The 16,882-nt window shown below is 37.7% G+C and overlaps 1 long non-coding RNA gene across 1 annotated transcript; it reads right to left on the reverse strand.

Annotated features, from left to right (window-relative positions):
• Window positions 1-4,165: 4,165 nt before the first annotated feature.
• Window positions 4,166-16,172, reverse strand: LOC128104644 (uncharacterized). The gene is made up of 5 exons (XR_008216040.1): window positions 16,060-16,172; window positions 14,648-14,881; window positions 9,005-9,080; window positions 8,593-8,718; window positions 4,166-6,862 (listed from the first exon to the last, which is right to left on the reverse strand). It is a non-coding gene; the product is annotated as an uncharacterized LOC128104644 (long non-coding RNA).
• Window positions 16,173-16,882: the final 710 nt, after the last annotated feature.

The following is a 16,882-nucleotide window of genomic DNA, read 5'->3' on the forward strand; positions in this document are numbered from 1 at the left end:
CTTCTCCCTCCCTTCTCTCTCCTGTCACCTCTCTCAGGACAAGTAACCGAAGTTTTATTCTCCCTACCCCCCAGAATTCACTCACCCTCCAACTCCCTCACCTTTCCTCCCTCCATTATTCTTTGTTCAGTTGCAGAAATCCTAGGAATTCTGGACTTCATTTTAATCGTTGAAAATAATCTAGTTCATCTACTCAGACATCTTTTAGTAGTTTTGAGGTGAAGAATTGGTTAAAGGGAGGCTTAAACAAGAGAGGATTGCTTTTTAAAAGAAAAACAAGGGGTCTATCACAGAGGCAAGTGCTGTGGGATGGTCTGTATGTCAAATGTGTTGCTGATTGGTCAATGAATAAATCACTGATTGGCAGTGGCCAGGCAGGAAGTATAGGCGGGACTAACAGAGGAAAATTGAGAGAACAGGAAGCTGGAGAGAGAGACACTGCCAGCGGCCATCAGGATAAGGAAGATGTAAAGTACCGGTAAGCCACAAGCCACGTGGCAAGGTATAGATTAATAGAAATGGATTAATTTAAGCTGTAAGAACAGTTAGCAAGAAGCCTGCCACGGCCATACAGTTTGTAACCAATATAAGTCTCTGTGTTTATTTGATCGGGTTTGAGCAGCTTGGGACTGGCGGGTGAGAGAGATTTGTCCTGACTGTGGGCCAGGCAGGAAAACTCTAGCAACAAATGGCGTCCAACGTGGTGGCAAGAGTTTCCACCTAAAAACTGAGAAAAAAGATTCTAAAACAGAGCTAAAAACAGTTCCTAATTGTTTCTCTCAAATGAGCGGCAGCTGCCGGTTTGAGCTACTGGCGGGTTGCTGGCGTGTGCGCTCGACCTGCAGTATGGCGGGAATGAGGCCTCTGCAAGTGGCACATTAAGCTACATTGTGGATTTAGCCTTTGCTAGTACAAAACAAAAGAGGTTTCTGGGCTACACGCTGCTTGGATAAAAGCATAGACCCACGATAGCTCCCAGAGCTGGTGGTAAAGTACCATGCCATGTTGGGAAGCTGAAGTGGGCGGAGCCAGCAGCCACAGCTGCTACAGCTTAAAGCAATAGATTCACAATAAGACAGATTCAGATGTAATAGTTTAAAATGTGTGTAAAATATACGTAGGCTTAAAAGAGACAAAAAAAGGTGATATATACAGTATAGAAACAAATACATGGTTTTAAAAAATAAAGTCTTTAAAGAGACAGTAAAATTAATATAAAAAATAAGCCACATAGAGATGATTATTACACAGAGAGTCTGGATTATGTTGTCTTTGGGATTCTTAACTACAGAGAGATATTTGATTGTAAAGGAAGCTGAGTTAAACCAGTACGTATATTTTAAAGATACTTTGACTTCAAAATTTGGATGTAAGGATATGTTGCTTTGGAAAAGAGTCTCTTTTGTTTCCACAGAAAGCAAGAGGCTATGGATTTGTTCCAGAGTAAGATACATCAGGTTTGACCAGCCAAGACCCCCTGAAAGGTCTCCGATGACACCATGGCCCAGATGATCCAACATCCAGAACCGTTTCAAGACAACTGGCTCAGATGATACAGCCTCACGGACTACTCCATGATCCTAAAATTTTCTTTGTTTCCCCAGAAGATACAGCGCCCCCTCCAGCAGGAAGTAGTAAGAGAAGCTACGCCCAAATTCCCAAATATACCAAGCTGACTTTGGAGATGTGTAAAGGTTAAAACCTTCCTTTTTAAGAAAAGAAAAGGGGAGGTTCTGTGGGATGGTCTGTATGTCAAATGTGTTGCTGATTGGTCAATGAATAAATCACTGATTGGCAGTGGCCAGGCAGGAAGTATAGGCGGGACTAACAGAGGAAAATTGAGAGAACAGGAAGCTGGAGAGAGAGACACTGCCAGCGGCCATCAGGATAAGGAAGATGTAAAGTACCGGTAAGCCACAAGCCACGTGGCAAGGTATAGATTAATAGAAATGGATTAATTTAAGCTGTAAGAACAGTTAGCAAGAAGCCTGCCACGGCCATACAGTTTGAAACCAATATAAGTCTCTGTGTTTATTTGATCGGGTTTGAGCAGCTTGGGACTGGCGGGTGAGAGAGATTTGTCCTGACTGTGGGCCAGGCAGGAAAACTCTAGCAACAGGCAAGCAGTAGTATCAAACAGTACAGTGGTGAAATGGGAGGGAAGCACACAGGAGGAAGAGCACACCTAATGTAATATTTGTAAACCATAGTTTTATTCTTGATATTAAGCTTTCTTACATTGAGAGAGACAGATGCCATTAACATGTTTGAAGAGGAAGCCATTGGTATAGTAAATTTGATGGAGATAGACAATGTGAGAAAGGCGTTTTGATAAGGTTTAATAATTGACTGGAGATTGGAATAGTTCCAGTGTTGTTGATGTACCTGAAAATGAAGGATAGATTTATTTTAACAGTTTCTCAGGGGCTTGATTATCTCTCTAGGTAAACTCATCTAGACTCACATTGATACATAAACTCTACTTAGACTATTTTGAATTCAATACATTTCTTCCATCTGGATACCATCTCAGCATGATAAACTCATGTAACTATTTTGCTTAATATTTCCATTTATATGTATAAACAGAATTACTAAGTCCAAAGTAGAACTTGTGATTTTACTCACATCTCTCCTTTTTCCCAACACATTTCCTTCCAGTGTCAAATTATCTTGAATGCCCCTCTATCTACTGTGCTTCTCCATATGTGACTGACTTATCCAAAAGTAACCATTAAAATTGGTAGCCCTTTGGCTGTTATAGTATTCATTCTTACAAATGATCGGACAACTAGAGGCAACTTAACAATGAGGAATTTATTATCTTATAATAATAATACATCAGTAAAATGGATGTATTAGGACAAGGCTACCAGTATGCAAATGACTTACATATTCAGTATTTCATAATCTATTCTTTTAAAAGCTAAAGGTGGGTTTCTGAGAGAGAGACAGACAGACAGACAGAATTTGAAAAAAATAGAAAGCACATGGTCCATTACAAAAATTGTTAAATAGACCAAAGATCATGGTAATAAGGAAATCAGGACAACCAATGTCCTACTCTGTCCTTGCAATCATATCCATACACCACAAACAATGCACACATCTATTAATGTCACATAAACATACATATGTACACACACATAGAATCAAGAGGTGTGTTTGTTGCTCCAGCACAGGTCTGTTAAGGAGCCAGTCTGAACATTGATATATGGATTATTTTATGTTCTTTTGGATTTGTTCATTTGGTGTGTGTGTGTGTGTGTGTGTGTGTGTGTGTGTGTGTGTGTGTGTAAAACTGATTTTGATTTTTCTGGGATAAATGCCTAAGAAAAATTATTAAGTTTCATTTTTCAAGTACATGCTTATTTTTTATTATTTTAAATTGTATATATATGTATACACACACACACACACACACACACACACACACACACACACACACACATATATATATATATATATATATATATATATATGGGGGAGGGAGGTGCACATGAATGAAGCTACCTATGGAGGTCAAAAGATGGCATCAGATCCTCTGGAGATGGAGTTATAGGAAATTGTGAGTAACTCAATATGGATAGTGAAACCAAACTCAGGTCCTCTGCAAAAGAAGTCCATGATCTTAGCAGTCTCTCCAGCACCCAGCTTGTTTGTTTACTTAGACTGTTAAATTAGTGTTGTCTCTAAGTTTCACTAAGAAATTCTGGGGACTACATGAAGAAGACAAACTATTACTAATACTTTTTGACAGGATTTACATAGCTTATAATGATAAAGAATCAAGTTACAAAGCATCAAGAGACAAGGCTTTTAAAATTATTTTTCTAAGACTAATGCCATCTTGAGGAAAAAATGGTATTTAAGATGTTATGATTATATGCAGCATTTGACGTAGACATTTAGTTTAAGAATGAATGAAATGAAAGAAGGAAAACACTGTTTTTATATAAATGGCTGTTCCCCACCAAAGTCTATTTTAGGAAATCTACTAAAAGATTTATTTTGTATATATATATATATATATATATATATATATATATATATATATATATATTTCCTCCCATATACATATGGGAGGAAGAGGGAAAGAGAGAGAGAGAGAGAGAGAGAGAGAGAGAGAGAGAGAGAGAGAGAGAGAGAGAGAGAGAGTATGTAACACAGAACACATGTCAGGGTCAGAGAATAACTTGCTGGAGTCTATTCATACCATGTGAGATCACAAGATCATAAAGCTTGGCAGGAAGTGCTTTTACCCAATGAGCCATCAGTGACCCATCTCATCAGCCCTAAAAAATTTTCATTAAGAGTTTTTGATCACTAGGCATGAAATACTTGATCATCTAATCATCTTTGTACAATAAATTTATTAATTATTTTAGGTGTATGGTTGTTTTGCTTACATGCATGCCTGAGAACCAGCCAGTTGAGTGCTTGGTGCCCATGAAGGCCAGAAAAGGAAACTGAATCCCCTGGAATGGAGTTACAGATGACTTTAACCTGCCTTGTGGTGGCTGGGAGTCTGACCAAGGTCCTTTGGAAAAGTAGCCAGGGCTCTTAACTCCAGCTTGATGGGAATGCCATTCCGTATGCTGGGAATGTATGTTGCTCTGATTTGGTTGATAAATAAAATACTGATTGGCCAGTAGCCAGGCAGGAAGTATAGTATAGGCTGGATAAGCAGAGAGGAGAATTCTGGGAAGAGGAACAGCATGTAATGGCACACAGGTAAAGCCACGGAGCACGTGGCGATATATAGATTAACAGAAATGGGCTCAGTTTAAATGTAAGAGCTAATCAATGGTAGGCCTGAGCTAATGGCTGAAAAGCTTTAATAAATATAAGCTTCTGAGTGATTATTTTATAAGTGGTTGTGGGGTCTGTGGGGCTGGGCAGGACCAGAGAAAACTTCAGCTATACCAGCCCTAATTATTTTTCTTAAAATTACTCACACCACTATGCGAGTTCATTGAGTTCATTTATGATACAATAAATCAGTAAACCAGCTGCTTCATCTTTCAAAGAACACTGTGTTTTTTTAAAATTATCTATCATATATAATAAATCTTTAAGAGATTACTTAGCATATTCACACAAAGGTAGCCATTAAGTAAATAACAAATGTTTGCCAGCATGTGGACAAAAGAGAACCCTTTTACACACTGCTAGTTAGAGTAGGAACAAATCAAGCAATGATGCAAGTCAATACGGAGAGTCCTCAAAATTTAAAAAATAGATCTTCCATATGATCCAGCTATACCACTCCAAGGAATTTATCCAAAAGATTCGGAGTCAATATATTACTGAGAAACCTGTATTCAGTGTTTATTGCTGCACTACTTACAGGAGCTAAATTATGGAACAAATCTGGGTTTCCAACAGCAGATGAGTGCACAAAAGAAAATGTGTTATACACTCACAATGGAAATTTTTTAAGCCAGAAAGAATAACAGAACTTGAAAATCAAGGTAACTGGAGATAAATGTATTAAGTGAGTCATGTCAGTCTCAGAAATACAAATATCATGTTTTCTCTGAATTTGAGTCCTAGACTTATGGAGATACAGAAGTGGAAATGAAACTGTCTAGGGGAACAAAGGGCACTAATGAGGTGGGGAAGGGCTCAGAAAAGGGATGACAGACTATGAGGGGGAATGTATTCAACATCAATATACACATACACAAAAGTTTAAAACATGAATTAACTTCTGGTAAAACACCTGTGATGCGAAGGAGAAATAGGGAATAATGGAGAGGGATGTTTAAGTAGGGAGAAGGATAGGAGGATATGGCTGAAGAAGGGTTGTTGGGGGAGGAATAACTAACTCTAAGAATGTTTGAAAAACCCATATGGAAAACTACTATTTTACAAGCTTTGAGTTGTTGGTAAGATGTATCCTGGAGGCCCTCAAAATAATACAGGCTATTGTAATTTCTCTTGGTTGACCCATCAGAACTTGACAGCAAGAACTTATTGCTGAAGACACCACACACATTGGTCACGGGACATGAAAAATCAAGTTTCTCTTCGCTGACATTTTGCCTGCTGAATAGCTTTCAAAGACTTAGAAGCTTCTATGTTGGCTGCTCGGGAGAAAACATCAACAGTCCTATCCATCTATGAGCCCTGTGAGTTGCAGTAATGAACATCATGGCAAGATATGCCTATGGGTGCAATAGTAGCACCAATATTTGAACAGTAACAACTGATTTTTCATTGGATTTAAGGTCTACTTCATGAGAGGAAAGGCATGTCCAGTATTGCAGTTCTTGCCAAGAACCCAAGCTTCCAGAGCTCACAGGCTCCAGGAGTGAGCCTACTACTATTATTTTGTAAATGGACATAATATCAAAATGTTCTCTCAATTTGTATTTCTCTAATTGTACGTTAGTGTAGTTCTCAGACCTCCACAGAGAAGTTAATTTGTACAGTGGGTGGTGGCTTTGCAGAAACTCACAACTTATGAAAATACAGAGAACAATTGAACATGGAGAGCTCAGCTCATCAAAACAAATACAATGTCGATATCGCAACCCCCTCCCCAAAGCTCAGGGACCACTGCAGAAGAGGGCATGGAAAGAATCATAGGTTGAGGAGGACAGAAAAACTGTGTCTTCTGGACATGACAGGACTTCTGTACTCCCGAACTCACAGCAGCTGTGGTTGTCTGCACATAAACTCCACATAATGAACCCAGGAAATATTGTAGCATGGAGTAGGTAAGGGTGCTTGAACCATCATCCCTAACTGAGGAGCTATCACTGTGGCTTCTGGGGAAAGGAAAGTCAGTTTTCTTTAAGTCTGTGGATCCTGGTAGGTTGATCATGCTTCCGTGGGTGGCTCCACTTTCAGAAGTCTGTGAGCAGTACAAAATGAAGTCAATAGCTTATTAAACAAAAAGTTAAAATAAACAAAGAAGACACAGAGTTGTGAGGATAGAGAGTTGAGGGTGGATCTGAGATGGGTTAATGGGAAGAGCCAAGGGTTGATCTAGTCAAAATATGCTGTGAGATGGTATTTCTGTATGCTCTGAATATGTGTTGCTATGATTGGTTAATAAAGAAGCTGCTCTTGCCAATGGTGAGACAGGTTATAGCCAGGCAGGAAATCCAAGAGAGAGACAGGAAGAAGAAAGGCAGAAGTAGGAGAGACGCCCCCCTGCTGCCCAAGGAACAACATGCCAGCAGACTGGTAAGCCATGGAACATGTGGCAAAACATAGATTAATAGAAATGGGTTAATTTAAGATATAAGAGCTAGCTAGCAAGAGGCCTGCCATAGACCATACAGTTTGTAAATAATATTAAGCCTCTGATTGATTATTGTATAAGCAGTTATTATGGGTCTACGGGGCCGGGCAGGACCAGAGAAATCTTCCAGCTGTAAAAATACATTGTAGGAAAGATGAAGTAATTAAGGGGTTGGGTATTTAGATCAGTGGTAGAGTGCTTCCCTAGCAAGAGCAAGGCCCTGGGTTCGGTCCTCAGCTCTGGAAAAAAAAAAAAAAAAGACAAAATAACAAAAAGAAGTAATTAAAATATTTTTAAATAAAAAAACTAAAAAAAACACTGAAGAGTTCATTTAATAAGAATAATTGGAAACAACCTGAATGTCTATCTAGAAGGAAATGAATTTTTAAAAGAACATATAATTTATTTATAAAAATTTAAATAAATAAAACAGATCTGTAGAAAATACTAAAAATCATAATTTTGAATACAAAATCAAGTCACAAATGTTTAAATTCTGTGTATATTAACATTAGAGAAGCATTATCTAATGGCACTCTTTTGTGGTAATTGTAGGAATAGATGACAAGGAATGATAAACTTGATTTGAGATGACAGTCTCTCTGGAGAGGAAGTGGTTTTAGAGTTCAAATTCAGATGATGTAAAGAGCATCTACAATGTTAGAATCTGGCAGCATTAGGAGAATAATAGGTGGATGTCAGTGTGTGATTTTCAGGGGTTTTAAAAATGTATTTACCACATTTTGTATTAAAAAACAAGTGAAATGTTCTAAAGGATTGTATTTCAATTTTATTATTTAGATTAAGTTATAAACACATAATAATCGTTGTTTATCAAGACCTCAAAAAAATGGACCTATTTAAACAAATGCCAGTTCCACTCAATTTTTGAAATTTAGAATTATACATTTTAATCATTTTGCAATATTTCTCTTGAGAATCTACTCTTACAGATTGGTTATTTGTTCTATTTCTTCTCTTAAACACCAATAATACCAACAGCAAGAATTTTTAGAAACAATAATAGCATGTAAGGGAAAGGCATATAAAAATGCCAAACAAAAAATAGGCAGCTGATGAAGTGGTCGCCAATCATCTGGAACAGAACAAAACACAATCTGAAATGCATGTGTTTGGAGCTGCTACCAAGATAAAATAGTTTGCTTGATGGAACACAAGAAGATAATCTAGCCAAACACCAATAATTGGGAAGAGAGAGGAAGGAAGCCTAGGAGCAGGAAAGGCTCATGTTGACAGAGCTTTCCTTTTGGGCCACCAATTCCTAATCCCAAAGAAGGTAGGTCTGGGCTGTTCTGTAAAGAAAGGACATCACTCACCCTAAAGTAGATCATATCAAATGCAGAGCTCATTGTGGACCCTGTACTCTCTCAGCTTGACTTTCTCTTGCCTTGTTTTCAAATACAAATCAATAACCATAGATCGTCTTGGCATTGAAAGGAAAACTTGCAACATAAAAGAAACAGAAATACAAATAGACACTTTAGCATGAAGCAAAGAAATAATTCAAAGTAGTACTGCGTTGATTGGTATCTTCATTAAAAGGGATTCAATTCATTTAAAAAGAAGAATATGCATTGTACCTATGGTAGGAGGGAGTTGCAAATTTTAACTTAGTCTCCCGTCAGCGTACTAGGCTTTATTCTTCTTTGATCAGTGTGTGTGTGCTAAACATTCTTTTTCCAATCTTAAACAGCAATTGAAAGACTTGGTCACGTGAAAATAACTCACCTGCATTCTCTCCAGGTTCATAATATTTCATACTCATCCAAAGGCATATATAGTAGATGTTTAATGAGTGTTTCCCCTATGGTAAAAAGAAAAAAAATAGTAAAATGGCACATAATCCCCTATTCTGTATATACTAGATATATTTTTATCGTTAATCATCTCAGTTTGAAATTATACTGTTTGATTTTGGATAAAAGAAAAACTGACATCTTTTCTAACCTCTCTCTCTCTCTCTTTCAGTTTCTGCAAGTGCACATGTGCATGAGTCTGCTTAAGTATATATGCACTGCATGCATGCAGGAGCCTACAGAGGACAGAAGAAGGCAGCAGAACCCGTGGAACTAGAGTGGCAGGTAGTTAGTGTGAGCTGCCTGATGTAGTTACCGTGAAGCAAAACTGAATGCTCTAGATGATGATATGTGTATATGGTAGAGAGTTAATGCTTGCTCTTAACCACTAAGCCATCTCTTTTGTTCCTTTTGTGATCCTTTCAAACTAAAATATTCATTATTTTCTTCGTAATTCTCTGCTTGGCAATATGTGATGTAAATCCATATGCCTCCACTATCACTTCATATCTATGTCTATAGCTATTCAGATATACATGTAGTTCATAGAAATACTGGAGAGAGTAAAGTATGAAAGAAGGGAGGAAGTGAAATAAATGGAGCTTGAGTACTTTGAAAATTTATTTATTTTAAAATGCATAGAAAATTTTCTGTGAAAACATTCTTCACAAATGACTCCATCGCTACCCTAATTAATACCTAACATCTTGTAGAAGATGTCCCATTGTAACAATTTGGCTCTTATCAAGAACTATTTTATTCTTAAGTCTGCCATTGAATGTTAGAATGAAGTATATTAGATGAAATTCATTCTAGATTGCATTTACTCACCAAATTTAGATTATCAATTTATCTATGGGTTTAAAAATGCAAATTATGCCAGGCGGCAGTGACACACACCTTTAATCCCAGCACTTGGGAGGCAGAGTCAGGCGGATCTCTGAGTTCAAGGCCAGCCTGGTCTACAGAGCGAGATCCAGGACAGGCACCAAAACTACACAGAGAAATCCTGTCTCAAAAAAACCAAAAAAAAAAAGAAAATTATATAGGAGAATTCAGTGAACCTCATCAGGGGCAGATCCACAAAATGAACTAAAGGATTTTCTTGACATTTTCCTAAATTCCTTGTGAGTGTTTCTACTTAATCACCTGGGTTCTAGCATTTAGCTAGGATAAACTTCAGTTTGAAACTCATCATGGGCATCTTTCTTAACTTCTATAACCCAGAACTTCTGTCTGTCTTCCTGGTTTACACTAAGCTTCTTGTTTTAGGTTCTGTCAGTCTTGGATGCCAATGCTTTCTGCTCATCCTCTTCATTCAAGGTTATCATAATCTGATTTTGCCTTCTATTGCTTTTGCCTATATTAGTTATCAACAGTAAATGATTACTTTAAAATCACCATCCACCAAAAGGATACTTTTATTTTAAAAGGAGTATCATATCATGATGTAAATAAATTTGCCTGTAACAAGGGAACTTGGAGCTGTAACACAGTGAGACTTTTTGGGCTGGTTAGGAGAGATTTGGGGGACACATATAAGAAGAGGAACTTACATTTATCTAGAGCCTAGCCAACTGTAAGAAAACATGAATTTTTCAGTCAATGTCTATTCATTGCAAAACTAAAAATCCTGATTGAGCATTTCATTAATATCCTCAGCCTATTAACTTTGCATCATTGCCATTGTCATTTTTACTCTGGGATTTGATATGTGTTTTAGAGTTTTCCTTCCCTTTGGAGGGGGTGAGGGCAGATGTCTAAGTGAATAGAAGAAAAGTTATACTTCAGCAGGCATGACTGAGCTTCAGAATTGTGTCTGTGACTGGAGGGAGAACATGCTTGAAGGTATTTCAGGCCATAGCTCTCTGAAAGATCTTCCCACATGGCTCGCTTAGCTCTTACTTTCATTTTGTACTAAGCAAAAACTCATTTGAGGGCTATTTAGTGCTCTGGTTTGTGCTTTCTAATACCAGATAAAAGTTAAACAGATGAACCATTTGGGGGGTAAGAACTGGGAAATTCACGGCTGCTAAAATGCTTTAAAGTTCCAAAACGGTTTTGTTTTTTAAACCCATTTTCCATGTTCTAACAGCTGTGGGTTTTCCCAGGGCTCCCCCTGTGGCTCAAAAGGGAGCTGCTTAATGCTTAACAGATGAGCCAATTGAGTTTTTAAATGCAAAATTAAACTTAAAGTGCACAAAGAGCACAGGGGAATCCACAACCAAGAATAGACTAGAGGATGATAGTGAGCTGCAAGCACTGGACTGTGGGGGCACAGCCCAGAGAGGACGGGAGGAGCACATTTATTTTCTAATCATCCTCTGAACTGGTTGCAATTATATTCCACATTACCAATAAGCTTTTTTTTTTTTTAACAGCTATTGGCTTTTGATTTATTTGTATGTGCCTGTCTCCTTTAAGAACAAAAAGGGGGAACATAGATGGACAGCCTTTGTAGACCTAAGAACAAATGTGCTCTGATCTCCATTAGCAATGATGAGCTAAGGATAGAGGAGATGGTTTGGTTGATAGAGTGTCTCCTGTGCAAACAAGAGGACCTGAATTTGGGACTCTAGCACCAACAAAACACCCAGACATGCCTGCAATCCAGCATGGGAAAGCAGAGACAGCAAGATGCCTGGGGTTTGCTGACCAGCTGGGCTGGCTGAATTGGTATGCTCTAGGTTCAATGAATACAGTGGAGAGAGAGTGCTTGAGGAAAAGTCACAATGCCAACCATCCGTAGCCTACACACACACACACACACACACACACACACACACACACACACACACACCCCTAAACAACAATAACAACTAACCTAGAAATGGTGAAGTAATTTGGTTCACACACATACCAAAAACAAACATAGCAACAACAACAAAAACAATCAGAGATGATGAGAAAAATTCAGAGAGAGAGGGAGAAATTGTGAGACAATTTGGTTCTATCAATAATCCATGTTTTTCCTCATGTCCTTGCGTATCTCCCTTCTTGTGCCTGAGACACTCGTAGCTGATCTAGGTGCTCAGAACATTTTGTTTTCAAAGGAGGGGTGAGGGCAACCGTGAATTTACTACCTCTTTGTTTGTTTGTTTTTGTTTTTCAAGACAGAGCTTCCCCTTGTAACAGCCCTGGCTGTCCTGGAACCCTCTTTGTAGACCAGGTTGGCCTCAAACTCACTGAGATCTGCCTGCCTCTGCATCCAGAGTGCTGGGATCAAAGGCATGCACCACCAGGCTGGGCAAATTTACTACTTTTGCAGATGAACATGTTTGGTTGCTAGCACCGGTATGGGGAGCTTCATACCAGCTGTAACTCTATCTCCAGGATATGAGAAACCTTCTGGCCTCTATGGGCACCTGTACCGTATGTGTGTGTATGTCCCATCTCCTACCCCACATTATTACAATAAAAAAATCTTAAAAAAAAAAATAAATAAGGTCCAGAGAAAAGTTTGGACCAACATTGTTAGTAGATTTCTATGGTTCAAAGCAAATCTCTGAATGCATTGAGAAAAAACAATTGTCATTGTAAACACCCTAGTGCTGTCATTTCCCAATATCATCGAGTATAAAATGTCACAGTATAACTTCCTTTATTATGGATCATAACATGAACTGTTATTTTCCAAATCATGAGACTCTTGTTGACAGCCAATCTCCTTATTTCAAACCAATGTACAGATCAGCCAGTGAGGCTCTTTGGGCTCATAAATACCACTAAGCTTATGGAAAAATATGTACCCGAAGCTTTGATTTCTTTGTATTTTGGAATGATGCACCCCCCCCCCCCCCCCGTATGTTACATCTTAATTGTTTTGAGGAGTAATTTGTATGGTCAGAAAAAAATGTTGAAAAAAAAAAGAGTATTTTCACTGGAAAACTTCCATTGTGTAGATGCTACATTTCTTAGCTTTTTGAGTTTGAAAAATACTAAAAATCCTTTAAAAGTTTATACTTGAAGAAATCATTCTGTAAACACTGAAGTAGAAATTCCCACTGAAATACTAAAAAAAAAAGAGACTGGAAATTTTCACGTTCACACTTGCTATGCCATCAAGTCAATCAGTAAGCAGGGAAATCACAAAGGTGAGGTTACAAAGCTGCATGTGTGTATGTATACACACCTGTAGCTGCACATGCATGCTCTACAGACCTATATTTAATTACACATATCACTCCTTAGTTGCTTTCTTATCCCTAAGATTCTCTAAGTCATTCATTTCAAGATTGAGAATTATCATGATCCAGTCCCAATCTGAAAGAATGAAATAAGTTACAAATTTCGAAATAAATAAATAAATAAGCTATTGGGTGAATATTATTATTCAGGTGTGGTCTTCAACTTCATCCTGACACCAGCCAACTCTTCATTTTTAGGGAAATGCTTATTTCATCTTCATTTTTAAACTTGAAGTATTGCTTCTGAAATAGCAACTTTAAAAAATGGGTTGCAGATTAATATTCCTAGTCTGCATTTGTAGCTGTGTGGTATAAAGTGTATGCCTCTCAGGTAACTGGAGCCACTTGAGTCCCTGACTAAATTCTGTATTGTCAGCTTGTCTGAAGAAAGGGCATAGATGAGGCAGGCCAAGCAGAATTTCCCTGCATCAGGGCACACCCTGTAAATAGATTCTTTGCTCTGCCTTTAGAAAATGTGCTGAGCAATGGCTGTATTTCCCCAAGGAGCTGCAGTGTTGGGAATCAGTTAGTCATTACATAACATTCAGAGAAATCAAGTTAACTTGAATATGTAATGCTTGGATCCTATATCCACTCACACATGACCTCTTTGAAGGGATGACCATCAGAATATAGGTTTAACTAACAAGAATTTGCTCTAAGTATGACATGTTATGTGCTTGGATCTAATTCTAATCTATGCTCACTCCCAAAGGAGTTTATACCATTTGTGTAACGGTGTCTGCGTTTTTCTCATGGACACAAATGAAAAAGGCAATCTGCTCTGTTTCTGAATCAAATGTGTGGCTCTTTCCATAGTTCCACATTTGATGATTTTTTTTGTAGGATTTGGTTCGCAATATTTAGAACACATTGACATATATACACAGGCAAACACACGTACCTGTGTACCTGTAAATATATTACTAAATCGAATTTCACACACTAAACCTTTTAAACCCTTTGTTTAATCACTTGTCTCACACTTTATAGAATTAGAATAATTATATTTTTCTTCTCTGGTGAAACGTCAGCTTAATTCAATTTTTACTAGGAGATTCTAAATCATTAATCAAGTAGAGCACTATCATGGACTTTTTAAATTACTCAGCAGAGTTTTGGGGACTTTCGCAAGTCGAGGCTAACAAGCGTTGGAGCAAAAAGAAACAACTCTCTCTCCATGTTCCAGCAATTCAAATCCAACACTGCTTTGATGAGATTTTTAATATTCTCATGGGAGCAGCAGAACACTCACTGATGATGAGTTCAAATTACTTGCATCTTATTTATCTTAAAACCTGTCCCAGAACGTATTATTACATCATAGGCAGTAATGTACTTTGTCAATTATAGGAAAAGTGGAATTTTATCAATTTGCTCATACTTACCGTTTCACTATAACACTGTAAAAATGACCCGTATGTATGTAAAACATTTTGGAGACCCTGGTAAGGAGCAGATATGGTTAGTCAGATTAAAGTTTTAAGACATATTAACAAAATGAGGCTCCTATTTCAGTACATTCCTTGTCACTTTGCATTTGTTTTCAGGGTGGGTCTCTGATTTTCAACAGCAGGTGTTCATGTTGGGAGTTTACAAGCCGTGATCGGCACGTACATTCTCTGTGGGGAAAAATATCATAAAAAGCATGTTGTATGAAATGTTTAACGTTAGTAATAGAATCTCTTCTCTATTAGACTTATTTGCTTCAATCATCCCTACCATTCTTTTGTAAAAAAATAAAATTGTCCATAAAAAGATTAAACGTTAAAAACAGAATGGAAGCAATAGATAAACACAATCTCTACTCCCCAGTGAAAAAATAAAATATGCAAATATTAAAATTAGGGGACCCTGCTTCTTTTCTCTCTAACACAATTGATTAAATTGTCACTGCTGGAGATTACATGGGGTTTTATTCCCTTTATGGCCATATTCAATTGGACAGACAGAAAAATATATTGCCACAGACGAGACCCACCACCTGGGTACACTGTGCTTCCAGTCGCCTGTAGAGATCTTGTCCAAAAAATATCAGCTACGCTTTTTTATAAAAAATGAAAATATTAGACGTGATCATTTACAACAGATGTGCAGTACAGTTCTTTCAAGTGTCAAGCTTCCAACAAGATTAAAAGTCTATTTTTTATTTCTGACTGTTCCTTAACTCAATTTCTATGCAGTCTTTACCAACACACCCTTTTTATGTCTATAATAAACATATTTCATTCATTTTGCATGCAACTTTCATTTTTAAAATATGGACTGGACCAGTATGATGGCTCAGTGGTTTAAGGCACTTATTTCACAGACCTGGCAACCTAAACTTCATCACCAAAACTCATGCAGGAGTGTTAATGTTGCCCTCTGACCTTCTCATGCATGCTGTATGTGGCATAGACACACACACACACACACACACACACACACACACACACACACACACACACACACGTTAATAATAACAACAATAATAATAAATTTAAGAATTAAACAATAAAATCGATAAAAAATACATGAATTACCGATCTATCATTGTATGTCAACTAACATCTGTCTTATCCACATCTCCTTTTTTTCCACCTTTTTTCTTAGCTTGTAAATTATTTTATTTCTTGACTTATCAGTTTTAATTAAGAAACACACACATACACACACACACACACACACACACACACACACACACACACACACATCCACCACAGGCAACCCTCTTTGCCTGACTGTGTCTCCCACATGAATATATTTGTTTCTTATAAAAAGCAAAATTTTAAAAAAAGCTTAGAAACAGAAATATTACCTTTGCCTGTTCATGGCTAGCCACGGTTCCGAAAGGGTTTTCTCTGTCTGTCTCTGTGTATGAGAAGTTAGTGCTCAGTGACAATATAGCCAGCCCGTGTCACTGCACTGCAAGCTGAGCAGAGAGCTGTCGCCAGCTGCAGGTGCCGGGCCTCTGTGTTAAGGGTGCATGACAAGTTTGTTCATGGGATAGTTCTCCAATACAAAGACATATAGACACAAACTGAGGGACATGTAACAACTAAAAATGGTGGTTGGATGATGTTGTTGAATTTAAAAAAGGCAGAAAAAAAATTAAGAAAAAATAGTGAGTATGCTCCCTTGCAATCAATGAGTAGGAACCAGCAGGCTTGCCTAGAGACTTGTGGTCACTGTACAAGCGTCAATTTATTACAGAAGGGGAAGAATTATCTCAGTGAATTTTAGATGTTTACATGCATAGCTGGGAATATTTTGTTTTTGCTGTAAGGAAATGATACTTACATTTTTACTAGGGAAGGCAGCCATTATATTCGTTGATTTCTTCTTTATCTTTTCCGATTAGGAGGATGTTGATGAGTAAATATCAAGGTTCTCATTTCTATTATAAAGACAAAGAAGTTTCAAAGGAAAAGGAGTAGTTTCTCCATGCCCAACCCCCAAATTTTTTGCATTTGAAAACAAAGACTTGTGCATGCACTCAAACACACACACACACACACACACACACACACACACACACACACACACACACATTCCTACCATATATTGTTAAATAAACATACTACCTTCACTGGAGAATTTTAAAAAGCTTTCTAACTGTGTGTCTTTCTCCCCATTTCGGC

The sequence above is a fragment of the Peromyscus californicus genome, unplaced genomic scaffold (genome assembly GCF_007827085.1).
Source record: "Peromyscus californicus insignis strain IS unplaced genomic scaffold, ASM782708v3 Scaffold_11__1_contigs__length_118956290, whole genome shotgun sequence".
NCBI lineage: Eukaryota > Metazoa > Chordata > Mammalia > Rodentia > Cricetidae > Peromyscus > Peromyscus californicus.